Raw genomic sequence first — 13,852 nt, 5'->3', positions numbered from 1 at the left:
GCTTAGAATGTATTTAGTTGATGTAATGACATCACCATCAATATTAACCACCCTGAACTTCTTCATTTCTGGGTTGTACCAAGCTTGTTTTGAGTGACTTTGAAACAAGATTTCTCCATCCTTCCAAATAAATATCGGTTCAAAACTACAGTTAACTGTACTATATGGAATAGATTCCACTAAAATGCTATTTTTAGTCCAAGATTTTGCAATGACATACTCTTTCATTAAACATATATTAATATTAACATTCAATCTGTGGATATTATCAGTCAAACACAGACACTTCCCCAACTCTACTAGCCTCAAGTTCGAAGATGGAGTTTCCAAGGAGAAAGCAGGGACTTGATCTTTTCTGTTTCAACATCAGAGGAGTAAATGTTGTCAGTTTTTTTCCTATCCATCCAATGAAGAGCAGCATTGGCATTAGCCTTGCCAAATTCATACCATACATGACACAGAATTTAACCCACATTTCTCCATTTCTCGTAAGCTCCAATAGTATAAACCTCTGATTCTGATGCTCTAGGATCATCCTGAACCTTTCTATCAACTAATCTCAATACTTTATACTCTCCAGAGACATCGCTAAAGCAAAACCCATAAGTAACTTGACTAATACTTATCTCCCATTAGGGCATTTCAAATTTGAAGTACTCACCCAAAAGAGGATTGTTAATGTAAATCGATTGACTCTCAATGTGTGTCAAACACCCACAAAAAAGATAAATCCATTATAAGAACCAACTAAAATCATACTCCATGGATGGAAGTGAAACTTAGGGGTACCCTGAATCGTTTTGTTACATCGGTGAACATAATAATCATACTCTACTTTGAGTTATAGAAGCAAAGGATTGCACTGACCATCCAAAAACATAATGCTGGGGTAATTAAGGGATCTTACTTGATGCATGTTAAAAAACAAAGGGTCAGAACTTTAAAGTCTATACATAAGATTACAACAGATCTACATCGAAAAATGGGCTTGATTGGCAATCATTTCAATCATTATCACCCATGGAGGATCCATAATTCTCGTGACATGATGAGAAATTCTATTTCCTTTACAAAATCAACTTTTGATGTATATGACTGTCATTTCCTTTGAACAAAAGGGTTTGATAGTTTTGATGGTTATGGTCGATAGAACCTTCATATATAGTGGACTCCAAGATTTTAGAAATTTTATTTCAAGCCAAAATGACCGTAGATATTGACTAGTGAAAGTTGGATGACTTCTTGAAAAATATTGAAGGAAAAAATTAAATGCCACATTCTTTTATTATTCTTTTGAATGACTTCTTGAAAAATATTTTAAGGAAAAAAACTAAATGTTACTTTCTATTATTCTCTTTTTGAATGACTTCTAGAAGTCAACTAAAATAAGTGAATATTTGATCATTTACCTTTTTTAGACATTAGAATAAGATATTATCAATGTTTTACATTTTTAGAAGTCGTTCATTAATAAAATGTAAGAAAAAGGGTTAAAATTGCCAGTAAATTATGTGAGATAGACCATTTATTCCGTCCATTGCATATAGGGATAAACGATGCCCCCACTGTTATATATCCGAAGAGACTACTATTACCCTCAAGAGTTAAACAACCCATATTTCTAGTGATGTGACTAGCCACATGAGACTAATCCCTCCACCTAAATAATATGGGCAAGTAGGACTGGACCTTTAGTGGTGACAAAATTGGTTGCAACAAATTTTCAGAATATCGCCACTCAAAGGGTTTTCATTGATTTTAATATATCTTTTTAAGAATGTTTGTATGATAGAAAACATTCTAGTGTTCTACTCCTTTTACTATCTGTAGTAAATATATGGATGATAATAAGGATAAAAAATAACATGTCTCTTTATTAGTATATGTTTGTGGTTTCCTTATTATAAAAAAATTGACTATATCTTTTCTTTTCCATGCAAATCTATGGCGTAACCAATAATCTATGGCGTAACCCAATGGTGCTGAGGAAGGGCAGAATGAGGAGCAATAGTTGGAGGTGAAGCTTGTTTAGTTGATCCGGGTTGATTCACATAGATCTTTTATTTTCCATGCAAATCTATGGTGTAACCAATAATCATGTCTTTTTGGAAAATACTTTAAAGTGTATCACATTATTTTAATAAATATTTTGTTGAGTTGATTAGTTATGGGAGTAAATTGGGAATTTATTATATATTAAAAAGGGTATTCTAAATTACTTTGTATACAAAATCTAATTGAATGAAGAGAATCTTTTCCTTTTTATTCTCAACATATAATATTTTCTAAAGATACATATCCTTAATCAAAACATGCATGTGTAACACTTAGAAAATTCCTAAGTTAAGATCAATTCCTAATTTTGAGAAGTGTAATGGATGTAAATTAAGGTTGTAGACAAAGAAATTTTACTGATAATTCCATATTAAATTTGGATAAATCATAAAAAAGAAGGGAAGAAAAAATGGAAGCCAGAAAGATGACAAATTTGCTCTTTTGAAATTTGTATCAGATTTATATTTGGTATCTTTTTTACATTTAATGAAATTTTTTCCCCATAATTTTCTCTTTTCTTTTATTAATTATTTATATTGTTTCAAATTAATTAAAATAAATAAATTCATAACTAATACCATGGCAAACAAGAATAATGACATTTTTAATAAATAATGAAACTATTGCTAAGGAGTCCGACTAAAAGCCAAAATATTATTGTTTTAAAAACTTTCCTTTATTTTTTGGGTGAATGTATTTTCTTTTTAATAAATTACAAAATTTACACTTCGCTAATTTGGGCCTTTTACCCAAGTTCAATTAAAAAAGCCCAAATTAAACGGCCAACCCATCCCCGAGAAGCCCTCAACATTCTCCATATATTCATGTCCCTTACGATTAGGGTTTGCTCATTTGCCACACCATTTTGATCCCCTTTCCTTTCACCTAATAAACTGAAATGCTCTCGCCTTGGATGATTCAACATCTTTGCCTCCTTATCTGGGTCATTAACAATGTTGCTTTAATCTTGGATCGAGTTTGTTCCTCATTTAATCTGAGATCTCAATTCAGGTGGAAGGTATATCTTTTCTCTTTATTTCTTACTTTTTTCCATGTTAGATGTTTAATCTTAATTTTCATTTTTATTGGTTTTTTTACAATTGATTATATTTATGATTTCTCTTTAAAGGAAACACTTTATGTGATGTCATTTATAAATTTTGCATTTTTCTTTTTCCGATTGCTGTTTATTATCTTTTATTTTCGGTACTTCTTTTGTTTTGTTTTACTTGTAGTTTTACTATGATTATAATTAAAATGGGTAATTTACTATATGTATGAAAATCATCGGTGCCGTAAAAAATCATAATTTGGCTTTTGAGTTGTTTTGAATAACTTCTATTTAAATATGATATGAATTTGTCAAGATTGATTGCATTATCATGATGTTTAGTGAATTTCGGATTTTTTAAGCTTCAACTTTTATACCTTTCCAATTCAATTGAATTCACATAGAAAATCTTAAATAACTTCATATGAATTGTTATATGTTATATGGTTGGTTCATTGAGCTTGTTCAAGAATATATTCGATTTTAACACTTGTTGATTTAAGGGTGGGTTGATGAAAGAACTAATTGAGAATTAGGGTTCTAAATTTATTCCATTAAATACTTCCAAACTTAACTCACTAAAATGAAGTGTATATATTAGTGTATGTTAATAATATCATTCCTCTTGCATTAAATATATTTGATTTTGTATCAGATAACTTTGAATTAATAGTTGCATAAATTAAATTTATTTATGTCTTTGATGATATGTTCAAGACTTGATACAAATAATATTTATTCTTGTAGGTATACCAATTAATTTTTATATCGAAAATACATGTGACAATATCTTCAAATTTCTTATTGAAATTTCAATTTAGGTTGTCGTTTAAATAGATGGACAAATGAAAATCATAGTTGAAGGAGCTTTTCATGAGGCAAGTGATTCAAAATCCTCAGGATCTGAGCTCACGGTAATTGTATATTTATTGATATTAATCTTCCATTGTCATTGCTACATAGTAAGCACTGCCTTCATTTTTTCGATATGGTTCGTCTATTTTGTTACATTTAAATTCAATTATTAGGTACTAATTCATTTAAAATCATTCTTATGATTAAATTAGTATTTCCAAGTAGTAACTCATTTAAAATCAATCTTATGACTTAATTATATGCATGTGTGAGTTCTCCATTTGTTGTTTCACTTGTAGTATTAATTCAACTATATGTATTGACTATCTTTGAGTGATCTTATAATTATTGTGAACTAGTCTGAATTTGAGGATTTAGGACTACTTTGAATTAGGGTATTGCTTGAGTTGATATTGAATTTTTAATTTAAAGTTAGAAGTTAGTAATTGAAGTGTTTTGAGTACAAAATAGATGTTGGAATGTGATGAATATATTTACCATGACTATCTTTTATCTTTTCTATTAGTAATTGATCAAGTATTTTGACTTTTGAGTGTAAGTGAATTGTGCAAATATTATTTAGTTGGGAATTGATGAAGTGATTTTCAAGTTAAAGAATTTTTAAATTGAATAACTAACTTAATTAGAACTTATAATTTATTATAATTTAGATTTGTTATAAGTTAAACTTAATTAGGAATGTGAACTTGATGAACATAGTAAATTTGCACCATATGGCCAAATTAGGGTGAAACATGATAATAGAGTTGAACATTATAATATGGTTGAACATTGATAGGATTGAACATGATAGGATTGATGAAATGATCAATGGTTCTTTAAAAGTTCAAGGTGGGCTGGAACTCGAATAATATTTTGATGTAGCTCCTAATGAAGAAGGAAGACACTTATATGATCACATAGAAGAGTCTCGTCATCTTATATGTGAGGGAATATGAACATAATAGGGTTCATGAAATGATCAATGGTGATTTCAAGGTTCAAGGTGGGATGAAAACCGAACAATATTTTGATGAAACTCCTAATAAAGAAGGAAGACGCTTGTATGATCACATAGAAGAGTCTAGTCGTCCTCTATGTGAAGGGAGTCCACATTATGCCTTGTCAATTGTGGTTAGAATGATGTCTATATATATATATATATATATATATATATATATTTATATATGATCACATAGAAAGTCTAGTCGTCCTCTATGTGAAGTGAGTCTGCATTTTTATCTAAGAGTTGTCAATGACTCTCTTAGGACAAGTATAGATTCGCCCCATGGATCTTGGGGGTCCAACAGTCAACAAAATATTTAGAATTTATTGTTTACCATGCCAAGTTCCAAGTTTCAACAAATTGAGAATCAGTGTGATTTACATAAACATATAGTTCAAGATAAAAATAATTATTTCAGGTTAACTAACAAAATTCAACCTACATTTAGCTCGGATTCCAACCATGTAAAAAGAATTTTCCTTTGAGATATCATTAGAAAATACGTTTAATTAGAAGAGTATGCATGTACAAGAAGTTACATTTCTCAGTCGCAGACGATTTTGAACATTCGAAGTTGAAGGACTACAGAAGAAATAATTTGCCAATAGTAGCATATGACATTATTATGCTGCTTGGACTCTTTAAAAATATCAATGGATGTGTGTGTTGTTCTCAAAAAGTAGTGTAATTTATAGAATAAGACATATGTGCAACCTCAAAAGGGAAATATTTTTACAACTTAGCATATGATTACTTAATACATAAAGTGACTTTCAACTTATTAAGTAGATGTTTTAGTTAAGTAGCTTTTCCTGAATGAAGAGGAGCACTTGAACTTCCTGCTTATCTTTCTTTGTCTTATATTATAATTGAGTTTTTCATTATAGTTTTGTCTAAAAAATAAAATCCATATAACATCTATTAACACATGTGCCTCAGTCCAAAGAAAGTTAGGATCATGACTAAAACATAAAGTAGATTTCTATTGTACCCGTTGGTATATGTTTAGTAGATTTTTCTTAAAGAAGAGAATGGCCTGGATGTGTATCTCCCTAATTCAGATCTACAACATGTCTAAATCTAGATGAATCTTGAAAATGATCCACAATAGCATTATTTTACGACCATCGTCTTCTTCCTGTTCCTGTTCCTGTTCCTCTTTCTCTCCCTCACCTACCTCATCCCCTTTGAGTATTACTACTTGAGATGTTGTGTTGATTCAAAACTTGATAATTATCAATAAGTAGTGTAGCACTTTTGATGGATGAAATTGATTTCTGCTTTCCCCTTGAACTTGTAACAGCGACAACAAGAGGAGGAATGTTATCAAGTTCAAGGAGAAAGCTTAAATAAATATCTTCCATTGTAAATACTACACTACTTGTTGATGATGATCAAGTTTTGAATCAACACAACATGTCAAGTAGTCGTACTCAAAGGAGACGAAGGTAGGTGAGGGAGAGGAAGAGGAAGAGGAAGAGGAAGAAGAGGAAGTTTTCAAAATAATGCTAATGTTTATAATTTTCTAGATCCATCTAGAGTTAGTAATGTTGTTGGTCAACATCCAGGAAGTTTAACCATTCCTCTTCTTTTAGGGCAAAGCTACTCAACATAATCAACAGGTACAATTGAAATATACTTTATGGATTAGTCACGATCCTAACTTGTTTGGGACCGAGGCGCATGTAATTGTAGTTGTTATATGAACTTTTTTTTGAACAAACTACAATGAAAATTACAATTATAATTGACATAATTAGATAACGAAAACCAGACAAGAAGTTCAAGTGCTCCTCTTCTTTCAGGAAAAGCTACTCAACTTAAACAACATGTACTTAATTAATTGAAATCTACTTTACGTTTTAAGTAATTATATGCTATGTTGTTCAATTTTTTCACTTTTGACGTTCAAAATGTGTCGTATTCTCCAAGGTTACATTAGTTTTGATAAATACAACACACCCATTGACATTTTTATATAGTCTGGGCAGCAAAATTGAATCATGTGCTAGTACTAGTAAAATTACCCCCGCTTCTTCCCGAAAATATTACAGAATTTTTAAAATCTACGGGTCATTAAAAATAAAACACTATATTATCTTACATACAAGATTATGCAGTAACAATCATTAATAATGTAAAGGAAAATAAAAATTATGACATCTTATCATTTATTCTTAATAACATAAGCACAAATTAATGTCTGTAAAAAAAAAGTGCTAGAATTTGTAATAATAAGAAAAATGGTGTCTCTGAGCCACTCAACATAAGCAAAGTACACAAATTCAGAATTTTCGTTGTTCTAAAATGAGAGGAAATCCCTTTATTTATTGACAACAAAGGGTAGTTTGAACAAATATTTATTGTGTCTTATCGGAAATGTTACAACTATTTGGAAAAGTTGCAACCCTACTGTAAGGTGACAAACTTTCATAAAAATCACCACTTTACATAAAAGTCTCAACTATTCTTTAAATTCGCACCTTTTCGTAGAAGTCACAACTTTTCATAAAAATAGCAACTTTTCATAAAAGTCAAAAAATTTCATAAATCTCACAACTTTTAATGAAAGACGAAGGCTAGTTTTGGAAATTAATAAGTAAAAAGAAAATTCTTGTTTGTGTTGGCGTCACGTAGACGATCCTAAGGTTTTATTTTATATAGATATATGATATGATATATGATGATTAACTAAACAATGCATATCCCTCATTTCATATTTGCATTTTCTATTTTCAAATTCATTAGATTTGGAAGTTTTCTTAAGTTGCGTATTGAAGTTACCTTTAGTTCTCTCTTCACGATATTCATGAGCAATTTCCCTTTTTTACCCCACAATACTATCTAGATAAAAATATAAGGGGCTTCTGTGAAAGGATTCAATTTCCTTTTCTGTATTAGTGGGTTGATTTCTCACCAACCTAATTATTTATTTATGACAAGTCCAAAAAAATGTAAAATATTCCGCAGTTGTAGAGAATTGAAGAAAGATCTCCAGAATGAGTATTCTGGAGAGAGAAGTCTAGAAATATTCTAGAAAAGGTAGTTCTAGTACAATGTTATTTAGTAAAATTCTAGAAGAGATCTCTATCTAGATTCTTCCTGTTTGATTTTAAAAAGGTGTGAATGGAAAATGAAGAGTTGCGATTTTTATGAAGAGTTGTGACTTTTATAAAATTTTGCGACCTTTATGAAAAGTTGTGACTTTTATGAAAAGTTGCGACTTTTATGAAAAGTTGTAACTTTTATCAAATGTTGTGACTTTTATTGAAAGTTGTGACTTTTATGAAAGGTGACTTTTTCAAATTTTAGATTTATGAATTAATTTCAGTTCTTCTATTCTTTCGTTCTTCACTGGTTCATTAAACTTGGTAAGTTCGTGTTTCTGCAAAGTTAATTGGAATCAGTAAGATTCTTTAGACACATATTAACAACAATTCTTCTTTTTGAAAAATAATTTAGTATATTTTTTTAAAAATCTGTTTCTGACTCTAGTTTCGCTACTAGTTTTAATTTTCTAGTTGTGAAAATGTTATTAAACTTTGTTGTCTTACAAAGATGTTCAAAGTTTTGTTATAACCATGTTTGAAATACAAGATGAACAACACTTTCATCACCTCCTATAAATAGAGATGATCCACATTTATTGGTAACCAAGTAAGAAGTAAGTTCTCAAAGCATGTAAGCAAGATAGCAAACAACAAGTGACTGAAAAATATGAGAGAGTTGATAGAGTGTAATGCAAGAAATGTTGTGTTTAACAATTGTAGGATCGAAATGAATCTTTACTTTACAATAATAAAATATAATTTGTGAGAAATCGATTGTGTCCTTAAAACCAAAAATGTACAACAAGTGATTCAAGAGAGTCTGGTTGATAAAGAAAGGTAGAAACTCAAAGGAAAGAAGATCCTACAAGCTACTATTGGAGGCAACAAATTCACAAGGCACTAATCAATGGTGGATTTTCCTAACACTCTCAATAGTGCTGAGAATCTCAACACAAGCAACTTTCTGAACACAAGCAACTATCTCAAGTTGTTTGAGTGACATGTTATCTATGTTACCGATAGTTTCTCACATATTTTCAGCAAGCTTGTTACTTTTAAGCTTTGATATACCTTTAAGCCATCCTATCTGAACACAACAGAGTTTCCTGAAGCTATTAAGTGTGACACTTATAATAAGTTTTATGACACAAAAGTAAGTTCTTTTTATCCATAGAAAATGGTAGATTTTTGAAGTTCCACTTGTGCCGAGCTCTGATGTGACACGAACATCATTTTGCTAATATGGGTTATTGTCCTTTTTGAATTATTTGCGGTCACCACTACTTGACTGCCTTTGTACTCTCTCGTGTTGATGAACTTTTTCTCAGCACTAGTCATTTTCATAACCGACTAGTTTCTTGCAATCTCCTCTTCTTTGTTATAGTGTTAAAGTAATAAGATCCTCCTCTTCTTTGCAAATGCAATCTACGTTCAGATAGTTTCTCACAAGCAGCTATCTCATGTTTTTACAATGACAACTAATCTATGTTATGACCTCCATAACAACTTATGTGGTAGTTGATAAAGTACCAATTCACATACAGAGAAGATATCTTCAAAATGTGAAAATAAGAGTCCATGGAAAACTAGAGTACATGAAACTCTAGAATCCTTGCAAGGGAGGCTCTAAGAATCTCTAAAACCTTAACTAAAAAGGATGGCATGAATGAAATGCTCAAACGCCAAATATGTTAATGCAACATTGGCACAGATGGTCAACAATAAAGAGACTACTACCTTTGAATAAGCTTAAAAGCGTAGGGATCAGAATAATCAAACAAAGATGAAGATTCTCAAAGGACATGGATCGGTGTCATGGTGTTTGCAGAGTTTTAAAAATAGCTCACAACAAAAGCAAAGAACACATTAAGTTTGTTATTAAGGTTTAAACGAAGTGGGAAAATACCATAAGACCCTTGAGTTAGTTGTTGTCGGACCAAACGACGACCTGGACTGATGGGTCGTCGTTCAATCGACTATCCATTGTTTGGGTCCGTAGGTTGGATCTGTTCGACAGGCCTTTAATAAAACAGACATATTTTTTTAATCGGAGGTCTGATTTTGGCAAACTGGTGGTTATGGAAATCTAATTCAATTATCTATCATTTCATAGGTCATGGGACACCTAATTTATGTTGTGCAACGAGTTATGATCATTTTAAGTTGATCCAACTACATTTTCTCCCTTACTGTCTTCTAATTTCCACCTACAGTCCGTAGGTCCTTCCACGGACCATACTGGTCAATCATGGTTCTTCTCAGAGAGTGGGTAAATAGTGTCTTGATCGATGAATACAAACGGACCGTAGTCTAACCTACGGAATATAGGTATGTGTAGCATGGGTCGTGCGTCTTTGTGGAGTTTCAGTGACAATAGACGGATGTGTAGCATGGGTCGTGGGTTAGGCTACGGTCCGTCGATTGCACCTGCAGATATTTGAAAATCTAATTTTTTGTCTCTTTTGGATATGGGGTGTTACATTATCTCCTCCTTGGGAACATTCGTCCTCAAACGAAGACTAAACTATCTGAAATAGAAGGAGAGGGCTGCAATCCCTACTACTAAACACTGAGAAATGAGTTTTTAACTTAATTGAGTACCAAGAACATGCAAATACACTAAAAAAGCAAGTACAAACTGAGGGAACATGATACTAGGCTGAATTTATGTATGAATGATTGAAAAGCTTAAGAGGAACTATTACCTCAAGTATGATTGGAATTGGAAGGAAAGAGGTGAGGATACTTGGATTTCATGGCTTCTTCTGCTTCCCAAGTAGCTCCATCTATGGACTGACTCCCCCACAAAAAAACTTGACTGAAGCGACTTATTTATTTCGTAACCTTCTAACCTGAAGGTCAGGAATCTCAACTGGTACATCCTCATAAGAAAGAATATATTTCACCGCCATACTCTATAATGGCACTATAGAGGCTGGTTCACCCACACACTTCTTCAACAGTGAGATGTTGAAGATCGGATGTACTACTGCTAATTCTGTGGGCAACTCTAGTTGATATGCCACCTTGCTAACCCTTTTCAAGATCTTGTAAGGGCCTACATATCTAGGACTTAGTTTCCGTTTCTTGTTAAATCTCATCACTCCTTTCATAGGTAACACTTTAAGGAAAAACCAATCATCAACTTGGAACTCTAGTTCCCTTCTCCTTACATCTGTCTAAGATTTCTGACGACTCAAGGCTATGTTAATTCCATCTCTAATGTGTTGCACTTTCTCCATAGCATAAAAGAATGAATCTACCCCTAGCAAAGCTGCTTCACCTACTTCAAACCAACCAATAGGAGATCTACACCTAAGCCCATACAAATTTTCATAAGGGGCCATCTGAATGCTGGAATGATAACTATTGTTATAAGTGAACTCAATAAGAGGAAGGTGAAAATCCCAAATACCCTTGAAATCAATTACACAAGCCCTCAATATATCCTATAGGGTCTGAATGGTACACTCTGCCTGCCCAACCGTCTATGGGTGAAATTTTGTGCTAAAGTTAACTGGAGTACCAAGACCCTTTTGAAATGACTTCCAAGATTGAGAGGTAAACTGAGGACCTCTATCTGATATAATAGACAAAGTAACCTCATGTAATCTCAAAATTTCATTAATGTAAAGCTTGGCATAGTCCTCTGCCGAATCTGTAGTCTTGACCGCTAAAAAAGCGAAAAGACTTAGTCATCCTATCAATTATCACCCAAATTGAGTAATGTTGTGAGTACGAGGTAACCCTTAGATGAAATCCATATTGATCACTTCCCACTTACAAGTAGGAATATCGATCTCTTGAGTCATACCTCCTTGTTTATGATGTTTTACCTTTACTTGCTGGCAATTGGGACACTTACTCACAAAATCTGCTATATCCCTCTTCATGCCATTCAACCAGTAGACTTCCTGCAGATAACAATACATCTTAGTTTCATCTGGGTGAATAGAATATTTGGAGTTATGTACAAGGATATGCTTTCTCAATTCACCCACATCAGGAAACACAATCTACCCCGATAGTGAAGTACACCATTTCCCCCTTGGGAGGAAACCTCCATTCTCTGATTGTGAAATACACTCCTAAGTTCAAGAAAGATTGGATCACTGTCTTGCTTTTCCTTAACCTCCACTACCAAAGAAGATTCTGCTCAATTCAGAACTGTCGGACAATTTTTTGATATTTTCATTAGGCGAACTCCTAAGAGAGCAAGCCTGTGAACGTCCTTCACTATCTCCTTCCTTTATTCCTGAACATAGGATACACTACCCATAGATAAGCTGCTAAGAGCATCTAATACTACATTCTCCTGACCAAGATGATAATGCACACTCCTTAAGGAACTCAAGCCATCTCCTCTGGAGAAGTTTCAAATTTTTTTGGGTGAACACATATTGAAGGGTCTTATGATCAGTGAACACATCTACAAGACCACCATACAAGTAGTGTCTCCATATCTTGAGTGCAAATACTACTACTTAAAGCTCGTGGTCATGGGTTGGATAGTTCTTGTCATGAACCTTAAGCTATCTAGAAGCATAAGTTATAAACTTATCTCGTTGCATATCATACACAACCTAGGCCAACTAAGGATGCATCAAAATAGATAACATACCATATGAATCCTCTGGTAGAGTTAAGACAGGAGTTGTAGTCAATCTAATTTTTAATTTTGCAAAATTTTTCACACCATCATCTGACTGCTGAAACTTGACAATCTTATGAGTTAACCTAGTCAATGGTGAGTCTATGGATGAAAATCCTTCCACGAACCATCTGTAATAAATCGCTAGACCTAAAAACTTCTAATATCTATAGCAGAGGTAGGTCTAGTCCATTCTTTCACTGTTTCTATCTTCTGTGAATCTACATAGATCCCTTCGCTAGAAATAATGTGACCAAGGAAAGCAAACGGATAGCAACCAAAACTCATATTTTCTAAAATTAGCGAATAACTGACAATCCTTGAGGGTCTGTAGAACAATCAAATGACTCACATGTTCATTCTCATTCCTCGAGTATATGAGGATATCATAATGACCATACCTAGTTTTGAAGGATTTTTTTTGGAATATCACTATCTCTGATTCTTAGCTGATGATAACCCAATCTGAGGTCTATCTTTGGGAAATGACTAGTACCCTGATGTTGGTCAAACAAGTCATCAATCCTGGGGATGGGATACTTATTCGTGATTGTGACCTTGTTAAAGTGTCTATAGTCGATGGACATTCTGAGAGAACCATCTTTCTTCTTTACGAACAACACTGGTACACCCCATGGTAAAATAATAGGTCTGATGAAACCATTATCTAGAAGGTCTTTCAATTTCTCTTTCAATTCCTTAAGCTCTGTCGGAGCCATTCTCTAAGGAGGGATACAAATAGGTTGGGTATTTGAAAAAAGATTAATTCCAAAATTGATTTCCTTATCGGAAGGGGCTCTGGAAAGATCTTATGGAAATACTTTTGGAAACTCACAGACTACTAGAACTGACTCAAGAGTTGGGGTTTCATAGCTAGAATCATTAACCTGAGATCATCTTTTTGGCCTTAAGGTAAGAAATGAATCGACCCATAGGCACTAAGCTTCTACCCTGCCATTCTAAGATTGGTTCATGTGGAAACTGAAGACAAACAATCCTAGTTCTACAATCAACTAAGTCATAACAAGAATGTAACCAATCCATGCCTAGAATTACATCGAAGTCTACCATTTCTAACTCTACAAGATCTGTTGAGATGACTTTCTGAGTGACTGTGACAGGGCAATTTCTGTATATTCGACAAGCTATAACTAGGTCATCAACTCGAGTAGAGACTGAAAAAG

General features: G+C 32.9%; 1 long non-coding RNA gene across 1 annotated transcript; it reads left to right on the top strand.

The window, feature by feature from the left end:
* Nucleotides 1-2,820: 2,820 nt before the first annotated feature.
* LOC109121337 (uncharacterized) lies at nucleotides 2,821-6,787 on the top strand. The gene is made up of 3 exons (XR_002028736.3): nucleotides 2,821-3,073; nucleotides 3,928-4,020; nucleotides 6,271-6,787. It is a non-coding gene; the product is annotated as an uncharacterized lncRNA (long non-coding RNA).
* The last annotated feature ends 7,065 nt before the right edge of the window (nucleotides 6,788-13,852 follow it).

This window comes from Solanum lycopersicum, chromosome 10, assembly GCF_036512215.1.
Source record: "Solanum lycopersicum chromosome 10, SLM_r2.1".
Lineage (NCBI taxonomy): Eukaryota > Viridiplantae > Streptophyta > Magnoliopsida > Solanales > Solanaceae > Solanum > Solanum lycopersicum.
Note: the sequence above shows the minus strand (reverse complement) of the source record. Positions and strands in the feature narration are given on the sequence as shown.